This window comes from Diceros bicornis, chromosome X (genome assembly GCF_020826845.1).
Source record: "Diceros bicornis minor isolate mBicDic1 chromosome X, mDicBic1.mat.cur, whole genome shotgun sequence".
In the NCBI taxonomy this organism is placed as follows: domain Eukaryota; kingdom Metazoa; phylum Chordata; class Mammalia; order Perissodactyla; family Rhinocerotidae; genus Diceros; species Diceros bicornis.
In genome coordinates, this window is record NC_080781.1 from 103074063 (window position 1) to 103090575 (window position 16513).

The window sequence follows — 16513 nt, forward strand, 5'->3', positions numbered from 1 at the left end:
ACTAGGAATTGAGTACTGTCATGAGGCGAGGGTGGCTGAGCAATTGGGAATCCCCACTAATAAATGAAAATAGCAAAGCAAGTCTGGGGCATCACTAGTAAGAAAGCAGTAGTCACTCAGGGTCGTTATGGCCTTTTACAACTGCTGCATGACCTTGGGAGAAATAGTGTTTTCTGTTAACTTTGCAGCTGGCTTTATCTGTCTGCCTTCTCAGCCTGATTAATGGCAGGGCCACTTTTTCTTAGTTCAAGCTGATTTTCTCTCTTTCAGTCTTGAGCAAGTTTTGACTCTCAGGTTTTACCCTTTTTCAGTGGGGATGAGCCTGAGAAAAAAGTTGACACTTAGATCAACCATTAGTAGTTTTGCTACTTTTCAGCTTAGTTGGTAAATGATTTAATGGAAGAGTACATGTAAAACTGGTAAATTCTGAATAAGGCTTGCATTTCAGTTAGTAGTATTACCCTAATATCAATTCCCAGGGTTTTGACAATGTACTGTGGCTGTGTAAAATAAAATTAATACAATATATCAAATTTTGGGGGAAAGTTGGGGAAGGATACCTGGGAACTTTCTGTACTATTTCTGCAACTTCTTGTGAGCCTTAAACTATTTCAAAATAAAAAGAAGTTATTTGGGCTGGCCCCGTGGCTTAGCAGTTGGGCACGCGCGCTCCGCTGCTGGCGGCCCAGGTTCAGATCCCGGCCATGCTGAGGTGGTGTCCCACATACAGCAACTAGAAGGATGTGCAATTATGACATACAACTATCTACTGGGTCCTTGGGGAGAAAATGGGGGGAAAAAAAGGAGGAGGATTGGCAATAGATGTTAGCTCAGGGCCGGTCTTCCTCAGCAAAAAGAGGAGGATTAGCATGGATATTAGCTCAGGGCTGATCTTCCTCATAAAAAAAAAAAGAAGAAGAAGTTATAGAAGATGTTTAGTGGGAGAACAGGTTTGTGTTGATTATCTAAGTAAGACTTTTTAAAAGTAGTCTGACTTTACCTGTGCTCTTCCCGGAATAATCCAAAATTGGTTGTACCAATGTTCTCTTATATGTCGCTGAATTTGAATCTGCTTGATTTGAATACAGTACCCAGTAGTGATGTTAGTCAACATCCATGCTTACCAAGTACAGATCCCAGTGGGGTTATAAATATGGAACCAGTTCATGCATCAGTGAGATGTCATTTGAGTAGATTCTGGAAATATACATTAAATATCACCAGGTAGGGAAAGGAGGGAGAATGCTAGTCTAGGCAAAGGGAAGGGCAGGAGGAAAGAAAGGCACAGGGTATGAAAGTCAAGGCATATCAGGGAAACAGATAATAGTTTGAGGGGTCTGACACTTGGGGTATAAGGGAGGATTAGTGGGAGAAAACAAGAACCTGGAAAGATGGGTTGGAACTGGAGTGTGACAGTCTGGATGTGATTCTCTTCTCTCTGAAATTAAGGACGTTGGACTTCCCTTATAGTACTTACTACATCTGTCTTGTGTCACAGTTACTTGGGTATGTATCTTTTCTTCCCAACTAGATTCCAAGTTCATTGAGGACATGGTCCAAGTTTGGTTCATCTGTGTAGCATCTGTAGCACCTATCTGTGTGCTTTGCACTTAGTAGGTACTAATAAAATTGTCCTACGAATGAATAACATATCACAAAGATAGTTGACAGTCTCTTTCAAGAACATGTGGAGCCCCAAGATAATGTAGAGTGAGGTGTCTACCCCCAGGGAAATAAAGTAACAGGCAGAAAAGCACACAACCCATCCCCCTCACGCTCTCTTTGTATCTGGCTTTGGTGACTGAGTATGGCCATGCCCTGCCATCTTTGACACATTCGCCCCATTGCCCCCGGACAATGCCATGATGGCGTCCTTTGAAGAGAGATAACGTGCCTTGCCCTAATTGATTTAGCATTCCACTCACACTTCCCTCTGTGTAGCTTTGCTGGAGGGTTGCAGAGATGCCTCACCCCTCCACCACCTGTTCCTCAGGTCTCTGAATTATAGCAAGTATAGTGGTTCAGACGGGACCTTGAGATGATAGGTAAGGAACTCCTCAAGAAGGAGGTTTTCTCCAGGATTTGGCTGACATACATTATCTGAAGGGATCTACACCATGGCTGCTGGTGATTTTTTCCTTTCGCCTCCTGAGAGAAATATTGCATTGCTCACCACTTCAGATGGTTGCTTGTGGGGATGGGGGCACTTCTGTTCCTGAAAACCTCATTATGTGGTTATCAGGAGCAGACACTGCCCAGGTTGTCACGACAACCAGCAATGATTCAAAGCTTCCCTGAAAGGTCTGTATCTCTAGCAAATAATCAGCCTTTAGCTCTCAGCAGATGCTGAACTGAGCAGCCAATCACAGGTGAGCTGGGAAAGCATGACATCATAGTCCAGCCAGTCCAAAAAAATTAAGATTTGGTTTTCTATGTCTCTCCTTGGTTCTTTGTCCCCTAGATTTTGTCCTCCACTTTCTCCTTGTCTTTTTTTTTCCTAATAAAATGGGGAGAGCAATGAAACCAACTTTCCAAATTCAATTTACTCTGCAGTTTGACTTAGGTTCGGGCAGTGCAGTGATCGGAGTGTGTGGGGAAGGAATGTATAATGTGATCCACTTAGGAGCAAAATCAAACAGAGCATCAGTTCAATTAAGTAGTGTGCTTTGGTATGTAGGACCATAGTGGAAGTGGGGCTAATTAAAACCAAGTCAGAGGAGTGGAACTTCCTAATTCTCATATTAATTCATCCAGAGCCACCTGCATTTAATTGTCGTCTTCTTTTCCTTTGCTAACTCCCTAGTGGAAGGGAGGAGGGCAGAGGCTATAGGCTTCTGAAAGCTTTTAGGTTCTATAGGGCAGGTCTCTAATGGATGCTAATTATAGTGAAGGAAGGTGAGGTGGGACCTTGGGAATGGAGACCCCCCATTCCCAAGGTCCCACCATAGAGGGAACATATGTAAATGGGGACTCATCAAGTCTATTAAGGAGGTGTATATTTCTGAAATCTGTTAAATCCACTCTTGTTCCATTAGCCATTTGCTTCCATGCAAGAGTCCAGGGAGATAGGCAGGGCAAGTTTCACAGAGGAGAAAACTAAAGCCCAGGGAGATTTGAGTCTTGCTCAAGGTTTCCTAGCCAGAGGCTAGACTAGACTCTGGGTCTCCTGATTGCCTGGCCGGAACTCTGAAGACTCAAGAGGATGGTGATTTCCTAGCCATGGGCTTTCCTCTTTTCCCAGCCTCTGGTTTTCAAGGGACCTAGGATGAGACCTTTTGGCATCTCTGAGGCTCCTTGCTCTTTGCTCATCAGGCTACTTCCCGTGTTGCCTCCTACAGGAGAGCTAGAGTCCCTGATGATGAGAGTAGGGGACAGGAAGAAAGAGGCCCAGTAGGTCCCGACCGCAGTGATGGTAACAGGTTGTAGTGATCAGGCCCTGATGAAGGAGGAATGGGCACTGTGCTCCCATCCAATGCCATGTGCACTAGCTGCCAAGCCAGGTTCTTTTGTATTCAGAGCAGGAGGGGGGTTTTGTTTTAAGTGCAGCTGATATAGCAAAATCTGTGAAGACTGAGAGCCACAGAGACCCAGAGTCTACAACTGGGAACAGTTTCTGGCTGTGGGACTTGAGGCAGGGATGGGACAGGAGCCAGGATATCCAGGCTGCTTTTGCCCAGTGGCTTGTACATTTCTGCCCTGTATCCAGGGCCTGCCCAGGTATGGCTCACCTTAGCCTGGCACACCATAGCCTTTATTGCCACACTTGAACCATTGACCTGGCATTCAGACCCCTTTTGGGATAGCAGGAGTGTTTGTTTGTTTGTTTGTTTAGTTTGGTTTGTCTTAATCCAAAGAAGGCTATATTTTCCCTTTTTAATGTTTCTTACATGCAAAATGCTGTATATATGCTTGTTGTAAAAAATGTACAAACAATACAGAAGTATATAAAGAGAATAGTTAATGCCCCCCTACCACACAGACATACCCACATGTCTTTTTTACCACCTTTTTAATTCCCAGAGTTAGCCTATTAGCAGTTTGGTATGTGTAATTCCAGCTTAAACACACACAATTTTTTAAAAACAATAAAATGATAGTACACATGCTGTTTTACAAATTTTTTCACTCAAGAATGTGTCAAGGTGTGTTTCTCTTTCAATACATAGGAATATACTTGATTCTTTTTAGCTGATGTATAATATTCCAAAATATGTATATACCATAATTTATTTAAAAATTCCCTTATTGAGGGACACTTAGGTTGTCCTTTATGTAACATTTTTATATAAGATTCAGCAATGAACATACTTGAACTTATTTTGGCATGTTTTTATGAGTATATCCATAGGCAAATTCCTTGAGTTGAAATTGCTTGGTCAAGTGGCACATGCATTTACAATTTTCCTAAGTATTCCCAACTTGCCCTCCAAAAAGGCTGTGCCATTTTACACCCCCATCAATGGTATATGAGAGTGAGCAATGTCCCCTTTATCTGGGATTTGAATGGAACAGTCTAGAGATATTCCTTTTAGTTTACTTCTGTTGCTACAAGCCCCATCACAGAGCCTCTCGCTTCTCATGTGACTCAAGGGCCCGGTTGAGTTGGTGAAAGCCGAAGAAGAAATACGTGTAGGGTAGTAAAAATAAGACAGAACTGAGACTGGGAGACTTGGTTTCTAGGACCGTCTCTCTGAGGCATTGGACAAGCTACTTTAAACCCCTGGGCATCCACTTGCTCATCTATGAGATGTAGATCATCGTAATTGCCACAGTACACTGTTGTGGTTGTTGTGAGGATCAAACGGGGAGATACAAAAGTGGTTTGTAACCTGAGAAGCACGATACACATGCCAAGTGGTTATTATGGTAGTGTTTTTATTATATCCTTAAATCAATGAACTTGAGGAAAGGAACAGGGGGCAGTGGGAGTTGAGTGGGAAAGATTACACAGATGAAATCCTTAAGACATTTCAGCTTCCCTGAAAGTTCCCACGCAGTTGTCCTATATTCTTGGAGAGCAAACCATGTTGGCAATAAAGACTGCTTTATGGTATCAAGAATATTATAGGTTATCACTCTTTCACAGGAAGACCGAAGTCTTTTGTGCTGGGTCTGGCTCCTAAGTCCAGTCCTCTTTCTATGACACCACTATGCTTTAATTTTTCAAGCACCTAATAGGATTTTGGCCCCGTGCTGGTTTCTGTAATCACCAGGGAAAGAAGAAATACACACATGAAACGTTTAAATAACCATGTGCTGTGACTGCATAAATAGCTCTGAGTTATAGCTGAGTTATATGGGAGGATTAGAGTGAAATCAAATACCTTTTAATTACAGTTTAAATCAATAGCCTAGAAGACCCAAGTTAAATCATTAGCCAGGAAAATCCAGTTATACCTTGCTATTTCTTAAAAAAAAAAAAAAAGTGTTCTTATTGTTTAAAATAGCCCAAATAAGTGCATTTTACAAATCAGAGATGTAACATTAAGTAAATGACATTCATTTAGGTCATGATTTTTTACCATGATGTAAAAACAAAAATCAGTGTGATAGGTTACTTTTTTTTAACCCCAAGGTGATTAAAAAGATATCTGTAAAATCATTGGAAGCAGAACCATCCTGATTTCAACCTATTAATCAGGGATTTGAGGAGGAGGGTGATGGGTGTTTTTGCCTGAGATGACAAGTAACCACCATGCAAAAAAAAGCTATTTAAAAATGCCTGATTTTTAAAAAACACCAATCTGGTATACTCTGGTTTTTTTCAAAGCAAATATGTATTTTAACAAAACCAGTAATGCCACGTATCTCATTAGAAAAAGCATGGGCTTTGGACTCAGATCTAGATACAAATCCCAGCTCTGCCACTTTCTACAATGTTCATGTAATACTCATGGATGCATAAATATATTTTTTAATTAAGGAAAATAAAAAGTAAAATGCAAAGTGATCCTTTAAAAAGTCTGGAGTATGTCGTTTACTTAGTCTTTGCCTCCCTCTTTCCTGCTTTGTCATAGATTGGAAGGGTCGTTGTTGTTCTTTTTTCAATTCCCAGTATCATCACAATTTAAAATGAATTAGTCCAAAGAGGCATCCCATTCTCCAGCTTCCCCCGATGTTGTCTCTGGTGAATCTAGAGGCCTGTTGTATGACTTTTCCTAAAAGGACCTGGGCAGATATATTAGTTCACTCTCAGTCTTTTTTTGAGGAAGATTGGCCCTGCACTAACATCTGTGGCCAAACTTCCTCTTTCTCTTTTTTCTCCCCAAAGCCCCAGTACATAGTTGTGCATCACAGTTGTAGAGTTGTAGCTCTTCTATGTGGGACGCCACCTGAGCACGGCTTGATGAGCAGTGACTAGGTCTGCACCCAGGATCCAAACCATCGAACCCTGGGCTGCCAAAGCGGAACGCGCGAACTTAACCGCTACGCCACCGGGCCAACCCCTCACTCTCGGTTTTGAAACTTATTTTGTTGGCATTATGGAGAAATGATTGCTGGATGTTATGCAGTGTTGAGAAAATTGGATAAAAGTGCACTGAGGAGGATCATGACCCATTTTGACCATTTAAGTATGTGAGGATATATTTATAAAACTAAGTTTGAAAGTGGAGAGGAAAAATCACCCACAACCCTACTACTTTAACCCAACTATTATAATTTTATGTTCTCTTCTGATCTTTTTTTGCAGGTGTATTTTACATCATTATGATTCAAATGTACTTAGTATTTTGCATTCTTTGTCATTTTTGATGACAGCTTACTGTCTTCTTGCTGAGATTTACCATAATTTACATACTCTAGCCAAATCCTGGGGAGTATGGATTTTGGAGTAGCAAGAGATGATTTTTGGAGATCGATTTTAGGCTTTGGACACCAGCAAAAATTTGAACTTTTTCTTAAAGACAAGAGAGGCCATGGAAGGTTTTAGGGAGAGCCACATTTTAATGAAATTAAATGTACCTATCTATATCTATATATCTATAGATACATATAAACTGGCAGTAGATTATCCTTTTTTTGTATAATGCTCTGTGTTTTGAAATGTGTTTCATGCACAGAAAGGTAGTTTCCCCATCTAGACTGTCATCTCTTTGAATCCCACTGCCATAGCTGCCTGAGTTTACTGTGTATTCCAGAGACTCCGTCAGTGTAACCTGCTTGCTCGCCTGTCAGGTGGTGTCCCAAATCCAAACCATTTCACCCCAATAAAGAGTGCCTGTGTAGCTGGACATATTTCCTCCTCTGAAAATTTATCTGAAATCCCATTCTTCCTGAGGGGACAGTTAAGGAAGATACATGAAATACCGCAGCCCCTCACTACTGTCAGGTGCGCCTCTTTCTTGATGGCCCCACCTCCGTCTAGACAACCCTGACAGTATAGAAGTTTCCATCTCCTTTTCCTATCCCTCTCCCTATTCCCTCCCCTTGATTTTTTTTCCCTCCCAAGCGCTTCCTGCCTGGAAACAAAAGATTGGTCCTTAGTAGCCCACTCAGGGCGATTTTAGTTGTATGCTCACCGTCTGATTGGCCTATGTACGGCGCAGAGCCCGAGTGACGTCATAGCAGAGAAGGGCTAGGGAGCGGTTGTGGAGCAGGGGCTCTACCGCGGGCGGCCAGCTGTCGGCAGCTGACCGTCTGGGGTCTCGGGCGGGGGGGGGCTGCAGTTTTTCCCGGCTTGGAGCAAGTGTGCGGGGCCGGGAGGAGAACCGGGGGGAAGCGGGCCGGGCCTGGGGCTGCGGCTGCGGCCGCGGGGCTGCGGCTCCCCAGCCCCGCCAGCCGGAGCGTTCGGAGGTAGAGGAAAGGTCTTGACAGGGTGGCTGGACCAGTGGCAGGTAAATCCCTCGACTTGCGGCACCCGGCTCGCTCCGGGGAAGGGGTGGAGGCTGGGTGCTGCTGGGCAGATTTTCTGCCTCGAGCGCCTTACGTGGCTCCCGCGGAGCTCGGAGCCCCAGCGCGCAGTTTGCATGATCCGGGTTCGCGAACGCGGACAGGTGGGTGTGTCAGGGCCATCCCCCGGAGGGCCTGGGCCCCTTCGCTGGGTCAAGCCCTAGACTCGCTTGCTGGGGCCTGGGCCTCTTGAGGCAAAATCCGCCCCAAAAGCTACGTCAGCCTGTAAGTCTTGTACCATCTTCCCGCCGCCCTCCCCCAGCCACAGGAGCGGCGATGACAGTACCCCCCTAAGGGGAGGGGGTGTGGCCGCGGCCCGGGCAAGTCCCGGGGAGACGGAAAAGCTCGACCTAGCAAACAGAAAAAGTGACAATTTTCTTAAACGGGCGCCTCTCGCCCTTTTATTTTTGTTTATCCCCTTTCCTTATTTTGCTGAGGGGAGGGTAGTGACAGAAGGACTCCTCTTCTCCTGCGAGACTGGGATGATGCAATAATGTCCCTAGAAAGACCAGGGTCTGTCAGTTGGCCTTTGTCTGGGGGGCAGGGTCATTAGGTTCACTTTCCCCCTTCCCTCTCCCTCTCACCTCACAGGGGGCCTTACCTTCAGTTTGTGAACTGACTCAGGCAAAATTACTGCCGCACTTTTGGGCAGAGTGAACGTTTTAGATTCTTGCTCTTTCAGGTTTTCCTTCCCTAGGTGGTGGTTGAAGGATGGGGGAGCCACGGGAGGGTGGTGCCGGCAGGGAGGCAGCCAGAGGCCCCACTTGTTTTTTGGTCCCACCTTCCAGAATCCAGTGACAGACTCTGGACTTGAGGGTTCTGGGCTGTGGTCTGTAGAAGCCAAGGAGAGAAGGGTGAGTGGCTTGACTTTGGGAAGCATGAAGGGGGCGGATGCAGTGCTATTTTTTTTTCAATGGCTTTTAGCAGGGAAGCCTTTAGCCATGTTAGTCTTGCTCCCCCCATGGTTTTGCAGACTCAAATCCAGGTCAAGTGTATGGCTGTCTGAGGTGTTGGAACAGAAGGAGGTCCATTCCTGTTGGTGACAACACTGTGGCCCTGTTCTGGGATGACCGAGGTGTAAAGGTCAGTGCAGTTTTCACTGGGCCATTTGCAAAATTATAATGGGGCAGGTCTGTGATTTGGTACTTGAGGCCCCTAATCAGGGGCACCTTGGGCAAAGGGACTTAATGTGGTAATGGATGATTAATAGGCCAGAGCTTGGAGAGAGAGCCATGTAAGCCTCTATTTCTGGATACAAATGTCATACCTCCATCCCCCATGAAAGAGGCAAAATGGGAAGAGGCTGGGATGTATGCTGGGTAAAACCCGACAGCTAAGAATCTTGAATCTCAAGGCCAGAGGGACCTTGAGATGTCAAGGAGCAGACCCTCCAAGCCTCCAGGCAGGCAAATGGGCCTTGTAGGCGAGACCTTACAGAAAAAGGAGGTTCACCTGTGATGGGGTGCAGGCAACGGGCTACAATGCCCTAAAGGATGTTCTGACTAGCTGACCATTCCCACAGGTTGTAGATTTTCTGATTGGAAGCAGAAATGGTGTATAGAGCAGACAAGCTTGCTGAGGTCTTTGGGGGAAGGGGCGTGGATGTGACAAGTGAGGGAAATGAAGAATAACTGCGAGGATAGGGAAGTGCTATCCCCGTCAGAGACTCTGCTATTGTGAGGTCAAAGAGGGTGGTCAAGGCAAAAAAAAAAAAGAAAATCAGATCTAGAAATCAAATAGAGTAGGTAGATAAGATCAGATGGAGTAGGTAGGAACAAAGTGATGGAGAGATAGAAGAAGAAAAAAGCCTTCGTCTTACTAGTAGCCCAAAGGCCCTGATTTCCCTGGTGAGACGGGGGAATTTTGGTGGCTCAGCCCAGACTGAGAGAAATCATCTCGATATTTCTCGATATTTAGGGACTCAATAGCATTCCCATCAGTGTAACCCACTTTCAGCAGCCAGTAACTTTGGTCAAGGGAAGAAGAAACTCCATGAGCAGCAGCCTCAACAACCGGCTCTTTCCTCCTGGGTAAGGACAAGGGGGTGGGGGTGCTTCGAATCTGGCCAAGACTGGTAGGTTGACTGCTTTTACATGGGGTGGACCAGCTCCAGGTCTGGGGCCCCTGCTCCGGGCACGGAGGTATCTGCCTGTGCTCAAAAAAAAAAAAAAAAGCTCTCCTTCCCAGGGGCCCATGGGACCCTGTGCAGGCTGAGGGACAGTGAAAACCACTACCCTAGAAGGTAAGTGCAGCTGTTGAGTCATCTGGGGTGCAGCTTATGCTTCAGCTGCCTTGTTGTCCCCCAGCCTCTCCACCTGCTAGAGGCTAGACGTTTCCTTCTGCAGGGCCTGGGGCGGACTCGCCTGCCAACTTCGCACTATGTGGTTTCTCCAGTAGGGGGTGGGAAAGGGCATGCAGCAGCGTACAGGGCTGGAATCCTCCATTTCAGGTGTGAACCCTGAGTCTCAGATCAAGTAACAGCCATTCATTTAAAATCTGATTTAGGGATACCAGAGAAGCAAGTGAACCCTCAGGTCTGGCAGTCTGTTTCCATTTCCCTCCAGAAATGTGTCACTTCCTACCTCGCTTCGTGACTTTGGAAGGCATTTGCATTTACATATGTGGTGATTACTTGAATCACTAATACACACAGCCTAACCCAGAGTTTAATTGGAAATGTTAATCAATGCAATGGATCGGTGTCTGATTTGCACATTTGGTGAATTATCGGCAGGTTGGGGCAATCTGTGCTGCACCTAGGGGATGCGTTGAGGAGCAAAACGTGTAGCTACAGCTGGGTCTGCAGGTGGGAAGTAAAATGGGGGAGGTGGACCTTGAAGACTGGCAAGAGATGAACGATTTACTGGTGGGGAAAGGAGATCATTCCAAAGGTGTGGTCACAGAGAGGCCTGGGTGACTGATCACTGAGGTGGAATAGGACAGTCTTGGATCCCACACAGTGGAGGGGGAGGCTAAGCTTTTTCCCTGCGGTGAGAGGGGGCTGCATTTGGAGAAGGAAGTTTTTTAGGGACTAGAGGACCAGGACCTGGTGTGGAATGAACCCTGGGAGTCAGAAGTCAGGTGTTCTGGTCTGAGTGTTTCTGCCTCTCTCTTGGCCTCAGTTTCTTTGTCTTTCAAGTGATGGGATTGGACTAAGTAGTTTCTAAGATGGTCATGACATTTTAGGAAGTGAGTCCATTTGTTCTTGGTAATGAAGACAAGTCCACTAAAGGGCAGTGCCTTCTGCCTCCCCTGCAAATTAACCCTTCTAAGTCTCACTTTTAATTTTTTTCTTTTGTGAGGAAGATTGGCTGTGAGCTAACATCTGTTGCCAATCCTCCTCTTTTTGCTGAGGAAGATTGGCCCTGAGCTAACATCTTTGCCCATCTTCCTCTACTTTGTATATGGGACACCGCCACAGCATGGCTTGATGAGTGGTGTGTAGGTCAGTACCTGGTATTCGAACCTGCAAACCCTGGGCCACTGAAGTGGAGTGTGCGAACTTCACCACTATGCCACCAGGCCGGCCCCCTAAGTCTCAGTTTTTGGTATTTCCTCCAATTTTGGGGAAAACAAATGCAAAACAAACCCACAACTACCACTCACATTTCATCTCTTTCAATAGTTTGATTTTACTTTTATTTCATGTGAATAGGGAACAGGAGGGAAAAGAGAAGCCCAAGCCAAGAATCTGCTGGTGGCCCTATAACCAAGCCCCTGAAAAGCTCTATGGGGATCTTATACGGTGGGGGGGGGGGGGTGCAGATATTCGCTAGTTGCCCTGACTCCCTAACTCAGTCTCAAAATAGAAGGGCTTGGGGTGAGGGTGAAAGAAGGGCCTGGCTTAGGATGTGTATCCTTTTTCTTCTGTCTTTCTCCTCCATCTCTCTTTGGGCCAGATGAACTTTTTGGAATTCTGTACCTTGGAGACACTACCCCTAACTATCAGCACAATTGCGCCCTCTAGTGATCTCAACAGGGACACCTTTGGCAGAGTTCCCCATGCTCTGGTGCCAGTGCTAAATCTTTGTACAGCTGTTACTCCCTGTGGAGAAGGGCTCTAGTCCTTCCCACTGGCCTGAAGGAGAAACTCAGGCAGCTGTGGCTTCCTGAAGGCCCTTCTCGTAAATGGATGGCGCTGATAGTTGAGAGAGGGAGCAATCCCCCTACTGCCCAGTTTCTTTGGGCCTGAAAAAGGTTCCAGGACTCCTTTCTCAGCTATCTTCAGTGCTGGGCAAAGCATCTGTCATGAGAGAGCTCCCTGGTAGAGGGAGAGTGGTTGTCAATAACTTCCCTCCCCCCTAAACAAGGTGGCAGCCCTAGTCCTCAGACAGAGATGCTGGCAGGAAGCTGGAGTGCAGCAATGCTGGGGTGCTGGTAGGCATAAGATGCATGCACTAATCCCTACCCCAGCCTCCAGCAGGAAGCTGAGCCATGGGTGCACACACAAGGCAATAGAGACACACAACACGATACAGACACACAATGTGGCATAGACATGACACATAATATGGATTAGACACATGGCACACAGCACAGAGAACATGCAATACACATGGAACAGAGTGCAGACCCCAGCACATGCACAATATGGTACTGACAGGATACACATACACAACACAATATAAACACAACTGCACACACATCCAACATGATACAGACTTGACACAAACACAACATAATATAGATATGACACAACACACACACACACATGCAATATGGTACAGGCACACAAATACAGCATGGTACAGGGAGCAGCACAGATAAACCTAACCCCACATGTGCTCACACACAGGACACATCCCCACACTCCCAACACAACACACCCCCAGGCAGGTGAAAGGAGTGTGGCCACCAGGCAGAGCCCTGTGTCCTGCCAGTTGCATCTGCACTGGCTCCAGCTGTATAACTGGTGACTTTGAAGCAGGCTGCCATGGAGTTAATAAGTGGCTGAGGGGAAGTGGAGGTAGGCCTAAGGAAAGCTCTTGATCTTACACAGAAACCTGGAGGTGCTCCGTTAGTGCAGGTGGGAGCATCCCCCCTTCTATCCTCTAGCACTGTTCCCCACCCCTATGGGTGTATGCTGCCTCCCTAGGACCAGCCCTCAGCTCTGGGAATGGGCAAGGGGCTTCTTGCAGCCATTCTTCTTGAGCCCTCTTGGAGCCCCGCCCTTCTCTGGAGCTTTGGCAGCCCTCACTCCCTTACCTCCAACCCACCCCCTTGCAGGATGAACTCATGCAGCGAGGGAGGAGGTAGGCAGACCACTCAGCAGGGCAGTGGGTGGGATTTGGAAAGGCACCTTGGAGTGTGCATATGGGAAGCAACAGGAAATGCCAGGGCTGCTGGGGGACAGACGTGCTCTGGAGTCTTGCCAAGAGCAAGTGGCAGACCTGGGATATGTCTTGGTCTTCTTATTTAAGTAGGGGTAATTGGGAATTATGGGGGCCCTTGAAACTTGACCCCTTGAAGCTTCAGTTTTGCTATCTTCACCTTTAGATGTCCATCCATCCATCCATCCATCCATCCATCCATCCATCCGTGTCTTTGGATTAGGACCCTGTGCCTTCTGGTATCCTCTAATAGAATGTGTCCTAACCTGGATCCAGCTTTATTGGGAGTTACATATAGGTGCTGCTTTTCTTTGAGGATCAACACCATGGAGGGAAGAGGGGGAGGGTAGGAAGGGTCACAGAGCTTGGGGCCCTATCAACATAAGATAGATCTGCTCCTTGAGAAGCTAAAGTGATTGTGGGGAAAGGCAGAAAAGGGAGAGGTTAGAGAGACCCCGTCTCCATCATGGTTGGACATGGAAACCTCTGTGGGGAAGATAGGGTAAATTGTCAGCAAAAAACATCCCACAGTATATATTTACCCTAAGAAATCTGAGGAAGACATACCTGTGGTGGAGATTGGCGGAAGGCAGAGGGGAGTTCCAATTAGGATCAGGCTGAGACCCTCAGATTCTGTGACATGACAGCAAATTAGGGGACTTCAGAGTGCCCCTCCCTCCAGTGAAGGAGGTTGTTGAGAAGGGAAATGGAGTCAGAGACTTGGAGTTGAGGGATGAAATAACCTGAACAGCAGTGCCAGGACTTCAGGAAGATTTTCCATCATCTCTCAGTGCACCAGACCATACCACCTCCCATAAATGTGTAAATATTTCACATCTGTCGTATTTGATTTAGTCCTCCCAACACTTGTCCAAGGTGACTAGGGCAGGTTTTTTCCACTTGATAGCAAGCATATGCAGAGTGGTGAAGTGACAGCAGTTCTCAACTTGAAACTCCCAGTTCAGTGCCATTTCTGGACTCCTGCAATGCTCTTTTACACTTCTCACCTCTCTGATTCTCTGCCTTCTTAAGGGATTTTCTGAAATTCACCGTAGTGTGTGTGTGATGTTTGGGGGGTTGGACAAGGGAGTTGTAGCAGGTGGGGAAGGAGGTTCCTGCTCCCCCACAATGCTTCTCTTGGCAGGTTTCCCCCAAGAGAGAGCAGCCGAGTCCTTGCATCTTGTGGCAGCTGGTGTGCCCAGTACTGAGTCCATCGGAGCTGAAGGCAGCCTGGCCCCTTCTCATGGGCAGCGCCCACCTGTGCTGAAGTCCTACAGCGGTGGCAGTGTGAGGTGAGTAATGGATTCCAGGGCAGGGAGTTAGGGATCTCCAAATCCAGGTAAATGCCACCTTTCCATTAGAGCTCCCAATATTAATGACCTTGCCCAGTGCCTCACCAGCCAGGCCTCATAGCACAGCCCCTACTTTCTGGGGAATTGTGCCCAATACAACTGCCCTTGGTTTCTTAGTTCCTCCATCTCTAATATGGGAGTGACAGCCTTGACCTACGTCCTGGGGTGAGTAGGAGAAACAACCTAACAGTCACTGCCAAGTCCTTTGCAAATGTCAAGCTTCATCTAAGAGCTTCAGTGTAACACAGACGTGCTTCCCATCAAGCTGTCATTTCCTTTCCTCCTAATTCCCTGAAGTCGAAGTGGCATTTCAGCCACATGCCACAAATTCACCAATCGGTTCCTCTAATTTCTACCACCCCATAACTTTAATTTTACCTTCCTATTGAAAGTATACCCCCACCCCATCCATCCCAGCTTCTGGGCCTGGCAGGCTTAACTTAAACCTTCCAGAACCTTCCCTCTGCCTTCCCACCCAACCAGGGAGCACTTCCTCCCCCAGCTCTCCCCCACCTGAGTCTGTAGCATGCAGTGTAGCCCTTGCTTCTCTACTGCCTTAAATAATTCTTGCATAGTTACTGGAGTGTTCATCTTGGCAGGTAAACTAGACTGTAAGCTCTTCAGGGGTAGGGACTAGATGTCACAGGTTTCTAGTCTTGCTCACAAATCCCTGACAGTTCACCAGAAGCTCTTCAATTTGGGCCTCTCTCTCTTCCTCTCCACTTCTTTCAGGTTTCTTGGCCTGCCTCTCTGATCATCTACCTGTCTCTTTTCCACTCAGGCTGCCATTATAGCTTCCTCTTTTGGCTTCTCTGTCTGGCCTTCTGTTGCTATATGCTGCAGTTCACCTATCTGTTTGTATTTTACCGTCCCTCTGTTTGGTCTTCTGTCTGTCTCTTTGTCCGTTACTTAGGCATCTCTCACATTGTCTAAGTCAAAAACAGCCAAAATAAAAAATATCCAAGAAAAACAAACTAAACAAAACACAAACAAGGAATATGCAATGCAATTCCCTTTCACACTGAGCCTGTCCTGGGCCTACAGGACAAAGGAAAACTGCAGCTCAGTGGCAGGTGTTTCTGTGATGCCTTTTCATGAAGGGGAAGCTCCAGAGTTTCAGCCGTGAAATTGAAGGTATGAAATTACAGCCTTGTTGATACTGATGCGTTCAACTTTCTAGAGATGTTCTGGTAGGGGATCCTCTATAGACTTTCGGCGACAGAAGGTAACTAGAACTGGCTAAAATAAGAAGCAAGCCCCTGGGTCTCTCCTGGGTGTTCTATGACAGCTACACTAATAACTTGTATTTATTGAGTGTCAACTGTTGCCGGTACTGTGCTAGGCATTTTACTTGCATGAGACCATTTGAACCTACAGTAACTCTGCAAGGTAAGTATTTTTTTCTAATAGTTAACTGTATTTGTTTCTGATTATAAAAGTGATACTAGCTCAAGGTGGGTATTATTACCATCACTGTTTTACCCATGAGGAGATAGAGGTTGAGAAGGGCTAAGTAACGTGCCTAAAACTGGACACATGTTGTAACTTTGGGTGGAAAGACACTTCCTGGACAGTTTCTCAGCATCCCAAATTATGTTCATACCCTTCAGTGCATGCACACACTCTCGCGTACTCTTGTACATTCACACAATCATGTTTATCTCCTTGACTCACACTCACTTTTCATACTGGACACATTCATAGTGATGATCACTCTTATGCCCTGACCCTCACGCACAATCATATTTATGAACACACTACATACAGGCACATTCATACTGCCACACACTGACATATACTCACATTTATATACTCACATTTTCATGCTGACACACACTCACACTTACCATACACCCCACCCTCACATTCTCATCCACTCATACCTTTATGTTCTTTCTTACATTCTCATAGTCTCCCAGTCACACTTGCACACTCAAATCC

The 16513-nt window shown here is 46.3% G+C and overlaps 1 protein-coding gene across 12 annotated transcripts in view; it reads left to right on the plus strand.

Moving 5' to 3' along the window:
• PAK3 (p21 (RAC1) activated kinase 3) overlaps nucleotides 1-16513 on the plus strand; it is a 253215-nt gene that overhangs the window by 127440 nt on the left and 109262 nt on the right. For 2 of the 12 annotated variants that reach the window (XM_058536524.1, XM_058536526.1), the window contains 2 exons: nucleotides 14365-14512; nucleotides 15617-15706. The exons of 1 other annotated variant lie outside the window; for it this stretch is intronic. The gene's annotated coding sequence lies outside the window, so the exon portion shown is untranslated. 9 more of the 12 variants (XM_058536517.1, XM_058536521.1, XM_058536519.1 and 6 more) reach the window with 9 other exon arrangements.